We start from the raw sequence: 6,921 nt of genomic DNA, 5'->3' as shown, positions 1-6,921 counted from the left end.
TTCCTTTGAGCTCTGATTTTGCTCTAATTTTCTGTTCCCTATCTTCTCCCAGCATCCCATGCTAGATTCAGGAGGAGCAAGACATCTAAGGGAAGGAAATCCTTGAATTTATTGCACATCTTTACCTTTGGGGACATGTCTATATCCAATGTGGTACTTACTACTCACTCTACATGTCATCCCAGTCTTGGTACTCTTGTGGTTTCTTTTGTTTACTCCGGACAGTAGGTGTATCTGTGTTATCTAACCTTGTTTACGCAGGTTCATTCCATCCTAAGCCAACTCAAGACCACAAGGTAAGTATATGCATCACAGTCATGCGTATGAGAAATTCTTGCTGATGTACATACTGTTTGCAAGGACTCATGAGCATGAAGGTACATTTCTCATATTCACATCATTTGCTCTGATGCATATAGCCAAGATACATGTAACACATAGCTTAATCTGTCATGTTTATGCATTCACATGCTCCTATATTCCATATTCACATGATTGCATACATGTAGGGGGGGCCTATGCATGTTACATGTCCTTCCAGAGCTTTACTTACTATTCTCTATATCTTTATCTAAAGCTTTGATGTATGTTGTCATCAATTACCAAAAAGGGGGAGATCGTGACAGCCTGGTTTTTGCCCTCTTTCATTTGTTTGAGTTTTCATTTGAATTTTTTTGAAACTTGGAGTTTTTGAATCTTTTCATTTGGAATTCAACACTTGGGCATCCTTGGCTTTCACCCAAGTGTTCATTTCTCTCCCAAACCATCATTTCACTTCTGATCCACCTCAAAATAACCTTTGGAATATTTTTCTTAAATGAAAAATATTCAATTTCTCTCTAAAACCCTAAGCCAAACCTGTTTGCTCCAAAGCAACCCTAATTTTTATGGCTCAGAAAATTCTGAGATAATTCACAAATATTCTAGAGACCCTAGGGCACCTCCCCGAGCATAAATATTTCATCGCTTTTTGGGATATTTTTGCTAAAGAAAATCTTTTCTGTTCTGGACAGAAATGGTGGTTTCTGCAGCAACTACCATTTTACTTGCTCCATTTGACCTGATCTTTCTTGTGCTTATTTACCTTAGTAACTCTAAGCTAGCCTCCAAAGCACAGCTTCAAACTCCCAGCCATTTGACCACAGTAACACCTCAAAGTTACTGTCCAGAAACTTACCAGACATGTAAAACTTTCTCTACTACACCTGGATCCAAACCCAACCGCGGTAAACTTCAAAACCACCATGAACAACATGCCAGACATGGTTTTTGGATGAACGCCGGCCTGTGGAGGGAGTTCACGTGGTGACCACGCGTGTCCATGATGCAGGTATGCGTGTCGACGCGCTCTGGGAGCCGCCGAGCGCTCTGTTCGCGCGTGCTCGCTTCCCCCGCCTGCCAAACCTAGCCAAAGCTTGCCACCATCATCGTCTCGACACCATTAACTCCACCCTGGCACTCGCCGACGCCGGAGCTCACCGCAGCGAGCACGGGCAGGGTCCGGTCAGCCCAACAGTGTGTGCGCACTGTGCTCGTCGTCACCCCACTCGACCATGTGCTTGTCTTCGCTCGCCCACAGTGGCCGCGTGACCTCGGTCGCCTTCTCACCCTCTCACTGACGCCGCTCGTCGCCGGGCGCCGTGGATGGGTGTCCACCAGTGGAGCCCAAAGCACCCTTGCCGCTCGCCTATATATAGAGCCCCTCCCCACCCTCTCCGAGCATCCTCCAGCACTCACACACACTCCACCGTAGAGTAGGAAGCCGTAGTCCGGCCGGGCAGGCCTCGGGCCGCCGTCCCCGAGCTCGAGCTCACCGGTGATCCCCTCTGGTCGCCGCGGCAGCTCCAGCCCCTCCCAGGTCTGGGCGACCTCTCCAGGGCCTCCACCTCTCTCCGGTGAGGCTGTCTCGCCCGCTAGGAGCCCCTGGAACGACCTCTGCTCGCCGTCTTCCCCAACTCCGATGACCTCCCTATTCTGCCTCCGCCTGCGAGCAAGATTTCGACGCCGTCCGACCACCCCTAGCTACGCTACGGGTACGGGCAGGTGCGCCTCGACCTCCTCTTGCCATCCCTCCCTCTCGTTTTGGCCAAAGAGCCCTCGTCGCCGACGAGAGCTCCCTCTTCCCCCACCTGACTAGCGGGGCCCGCTAGTCAGTCTCTCTGTACACGCGCGAAGCGGTACGAGTGGTTGCGCCCCTGGGCTTTTACGCCTTCAACGTCACCCCCACCCCAGTCTTTTTCTTTTTATTAAAATTCATTTGAATTTACAGAACACTTCAAACAGTTATAAATTTTTAACCATAAGTCCAAATGAATTGATTCTTTTTGCATTGTGTTATTTGAAAGAAAATCTAACAGCTCACCAAAAATGAGATTTTTTTGAGCTGTTTAGAATTTCTGGTGAATTTTAGAAGTGTTCTTGATATTTTCCTTGTGTGTTTAAAATTATTTTCAGAAGGTGAGGCTTGTCTTGAGGATCACCAGGAGGCTTGTGAACCTCACCTGCACTAAGGCAAGCCACAACAACATTTTTATGATGCCATTTCAATATTTGTGATTTCCTTACTTGGATGAAATAATTAATCCATGCATTTAAATAATTATTGAGTTATTTTTATTCTGTTAAATGTTGAATAGTTGTTATGCTTGATTTACAGAATAGTTGAAACTAGTCTAGTGGATAAAGCAAGTTAAGATTTATTTGAGGTGATATTAGAAATAATTTTGTTAGGCATGTACTATCCGTCGAAGGTATAGCCGTGGACCCGAGCAAAGTAAAGGATGTGCTCGATTGGGTACAACCCATGACTGTAACACAGATCCGGAGTTTTCTCGGATTAGCTGGATACTATCGTCGTTTCATTGAAGAGTTTTCCAAAATTGCTAAACTGATAAAGAAACTGCTCAAAAAGGATACAAAGTTTGAGTGGACAGAGGACTGTGAAAAGAGTTTTAATGAGCTAAAGATGCGTCTGACGATCGCACCAGTATTGACTCTTCCAGACATTTATCGCAGCTTTGATGTATACTGCGATGCCTCCAAACAAGGTATTGGTTGTGTATTGATGCAAGACAGCAAGGTAGTAGCGTATGCCTCACGACAACTATGACCACGCAAGGGAAATTATCCTACTCATTATTTGGAATTGGCTGCAGTGGTTCATGCATTAAAAATTTGGAGACACCATCTCATTGGAAAAAGGTGCCAAATTTTTACTGATCACAAAAGCCTCAAATACATCTTCACTCAGCCAGATTTAAATCTGCGTCAGCGAAGATGGTTAGAATTGGTAAAGGATTATGACCTTGGAATAAATTACCATCCAGGCAAGGCCAACGTCGTTGCCGATGCGCTTAGTCGAAATCCCGTCAGCTTAAATGTCATGCTAAAATCATTGCCTACCGAACTTTAGGAGGAGATCGCTCGGCTCAACTTGGTCATCATGGATGCTGGCCTCACTAATATTTTTGAAGTTACCCCCACACTCGAGATGGATATCCGCAAGGCCCAGCCAGAAGACGCCGATCTACAAAAACATGCAAAGCAATCCCCAGATTTCTTCAAGGACAACTTCGGTACCCTCCAATTCCATGGACGAATTTGTGTACCAGATCAACCGGACTTGAAGAAGAAAATCTTGTCAGAAGCACACGAATCCTCGTATTCCATTCATCCGGGAGGTACGAAAATGTATGAAGACCTTAAACAGATATTCTGGTGGGATGGGATGAAGAAAGATATTGCATATTTTGTAGCCTGTTGCGACATATGCAACAAGGTGAAAGTAGATCATCAGAAGCCAGCTGGACTTCTCCAACCATTGCCAGTTTCACAATGGAAATGGGATGATGTTTGCATGGATTTCATCACCGGATTGCCTAAGACTCAGCGAGGCAAAGAAGCCATCTGGGTTATAGTGGACACCCTCACCAAGGTTGCTCACTTCATCCCGATCAGCACCAGATACAGAGTAGACGAACTTGCACAATTGTATGTATCCTGAATCGTTAGTTTGCATGGAGTACCCCGAACCATCACTTCCGACCGAGGATCTTTGTTTACCTCCGCTTTCTGGTCCCGTCTTCATCAAGCCTTGGGGACATCACTGAAATATAGTACTGCGATTTTTTGCCCTCAGACGGACGGTCAGACAGAGCGAGTAAATCAAATACTCGAAGATATGTTGCGAGCCTGTGTACTAGCCAACGGGGCAAAACGGGAAGATTGTTTGCCATACGCCAAGTTCTCATATAACAACAGCTTCCAGACCAGTCTAAAGATGTCGCCATATGAAGCTCTATATGGTCGTAAGTGCCGCACTCCTCTAAATTGGTCTCAAGCTGGAGATAGCCATATCTTCGGAACCGATCTCATGATGGAAGCTGAGAACAAGTCCGGGAAATCAGAGACCGACTGCAATTGGCCAAATCCCATCAGAAGAGTTATTATGACGCAAAGCACCGGCAGGTCAGTTTTGGGCCCGGAGAACACATGTACCTCCGAGTCACTCCTATGAAAGGAGTTAAGCGATTTCAGACTCGTGGAAAGCTGGCACCCAGATTCATTGGTCCATTCCCAATTATGCCTCGAGTGGGTACGGTTGCATACCAACTGGAACTACCCCCGGAGTTGTCGGATATACACAATGTCACTACAAAAAAAAAGACACATTCATGACATTTTGGGCCGAACGAAAAAAATTCTGTCATACATATGACACTTCTATGACGATAATTGTGACAAAAGCCGGTATCATCATAGATGTGGTGGGCTCCTACTTCTATGACAAAAAATCATGACAGAAAATGGGCTTTTCGTCCTGGGCGGGCCGGAGACGCAGTTGCATGACATTCTTTGGGCCATCCATGACAGAAAAAACCGTGGTAGAAGCGAGGGGGAGGAAAATTTCGGGGAGTTCCCGGTATGGTGGGAGGTCGGGGGCCGAGCGATGCGCGTTTCTCTCGTACACGTACGCGCGTGTGTGCGAGGCGTTGGCTCTAACTGAACCTGAGCGAGGCGTTGGGCTCTAACTGAACCCGAGCGATTGCACTACAGGCTACGCGTTACTGAACCAGAGCGATCGATCGATGGCTGTTAACTGCACCCGATCGAGCGATTCCATCGCTACTGCTGCTAACTGAAGCCGATCGATGGGATGAACAGTGAGCGTTGCTGGGGGTTTGGATGAACATTGAGCGGTGGCGTTGCCTCTGGATGAACAGGACCCCGTGGTGTGGTGGAGGGCTGGATGAATAGTAGAAGGTGGAGGGGTGCCCCTAGAGGGGTGGACGAACAGGACCCCGTGGTGTGGAGGGCTGGATGAACAGTAGACGGTGGAGGGGTGGTTGAACAGGACCCCGTGGTGTGGAGGGCTGGTGTAACATCCCAAATTTTCAATTTGTAATGTTATACATAGATCATCCATGCATATCATGATTTATTGCATTTCCGTTCTGCAATCCTCGAAATCCTAAGCAACTCAAGGACCCACAGAGAGAGTTGGGGATTTCTGGTTTTCATATTTGACTTCTATCAAATAATGAAATGAGGATTTTGATTTTAATAATTTTTTCTCTCCGAGTAATATTTCATATCAAATCAAATGAGTGGAGTTATATGACTTCTCCAAAATAATTGAAGTATCAGAGGAAAAATATTAAAATCATTTATTGGAATTTATTTGGTTTTATTCGGATTTTATTTGCATTAGAAAAATTGCACATTTTTAAAATTGCATTTTAGGGCCAAGAAAATGTTCAACTCGTCCTAAATATTTTATTTAGACAGTGAAAATTTATTTTGGCATTTTTAGATTTTATTTATATTTTTTTAGGATTTTATTTCGGTCGGCGAAATTATTTAAAAAAAATCCCGCGCCGACTGGGCCTAAGGCCCAGCCGCGCCGCCGCTTCCGCGCACTGCCGCCGCCGCCGCCGACTCGGACTAGGAGTCCGAGCCGGACTCCTCTCCGCTGCCGCGCCTTGCCCCCTCCTCCAAGCCGCCCCGCCCCGCCCTTTATATACGCCGCCACCCCGCCCCAACACCACACCACCGCCGCCGCGGCCCGTGCCGCCTAGCCGCCGCCGCCGAGCACCGCCGCCGCCCCGCCGCTGCCTCGCCTCGCTGGACCTTCCCGCCGGAGGTAGCCGCCGCGCCCCGACGCTGGTTTTTTTATAAAGACCGTTCAATTTCTTTTTAGAAACCCTAGATCCGTTTTTTTGGATTTGCCGGTTTTTTTCACAGTTCTTCTAGTTAGCGGACGTTCGTCCGAACGTTCGTTTTAACGAAAGGTTCCTCGCCCGTTAGATACAGCTAACGAACGCTCGTTCGTTAGTCCGTTCGTCAGTTTTCTTTTATCGGATTTATTCCTCGATTTTTCTGATCGCGATTTCTGATCCGATCTTAGTTTCTGTTTATCTTTTCTCTCGTTTATCGGAATCAGGCAATTCAAGCTCCTGGAGTTTCGTCTCGAAACCCTCTTTCCGTTTAACCAACTCAAACAAGTTTTTGTTACTGTAAAATTTGACCTAGTTTCAGATTAGTAAACGAAGCTTCTTTCTTTCGCCATTTGAGTTTTGTTGCTCCGCTTGATTTGATTCTTTTGCGTACCGGAGTTCTTAAGTTGAACTTCTGGTCAAACTTTCTTATTTGAGTTTTGCTTGTGCACCGTTGCTTGTAACTTATGTATGTTAATGCTTGCTTGCGATAGAATTCCCGGAGTGCGAAGCGTGTTACTACGAGTCCCTAGGATTTGTGGATCGTCAGCAAGGCAAGTAACACTTTGATCATATCCCATTATTACCCAGTTTTTATGCATTAGTTCCAATCCTCAAACATTGCATGATTAGGATATCATTAACTTGTGGGTTGGGAAGTAGTTGCTGAGGTAGAACCTATTGTCCTGTTATATTCAAACCCTTG

This window comes from Triticum aestivum, chromosome 6A (genome assembly GCF_018294505.1).
Source record: "Triticum aestivum cultivar Chinese Spring chromosome 6A, IWGSC CS RefSeq v2.1, whole genome shotgun sequence".
In the NCBI taxonomy this organism is placed as follows: Eukaryota; Viridiplantae; Streptophyta; class Magnoliopsida; order Poales; family Poaceae; genus Triticum; species Triticum aestivum.
Note: the sequence above shows the minus strand (reverse complement) of the source record.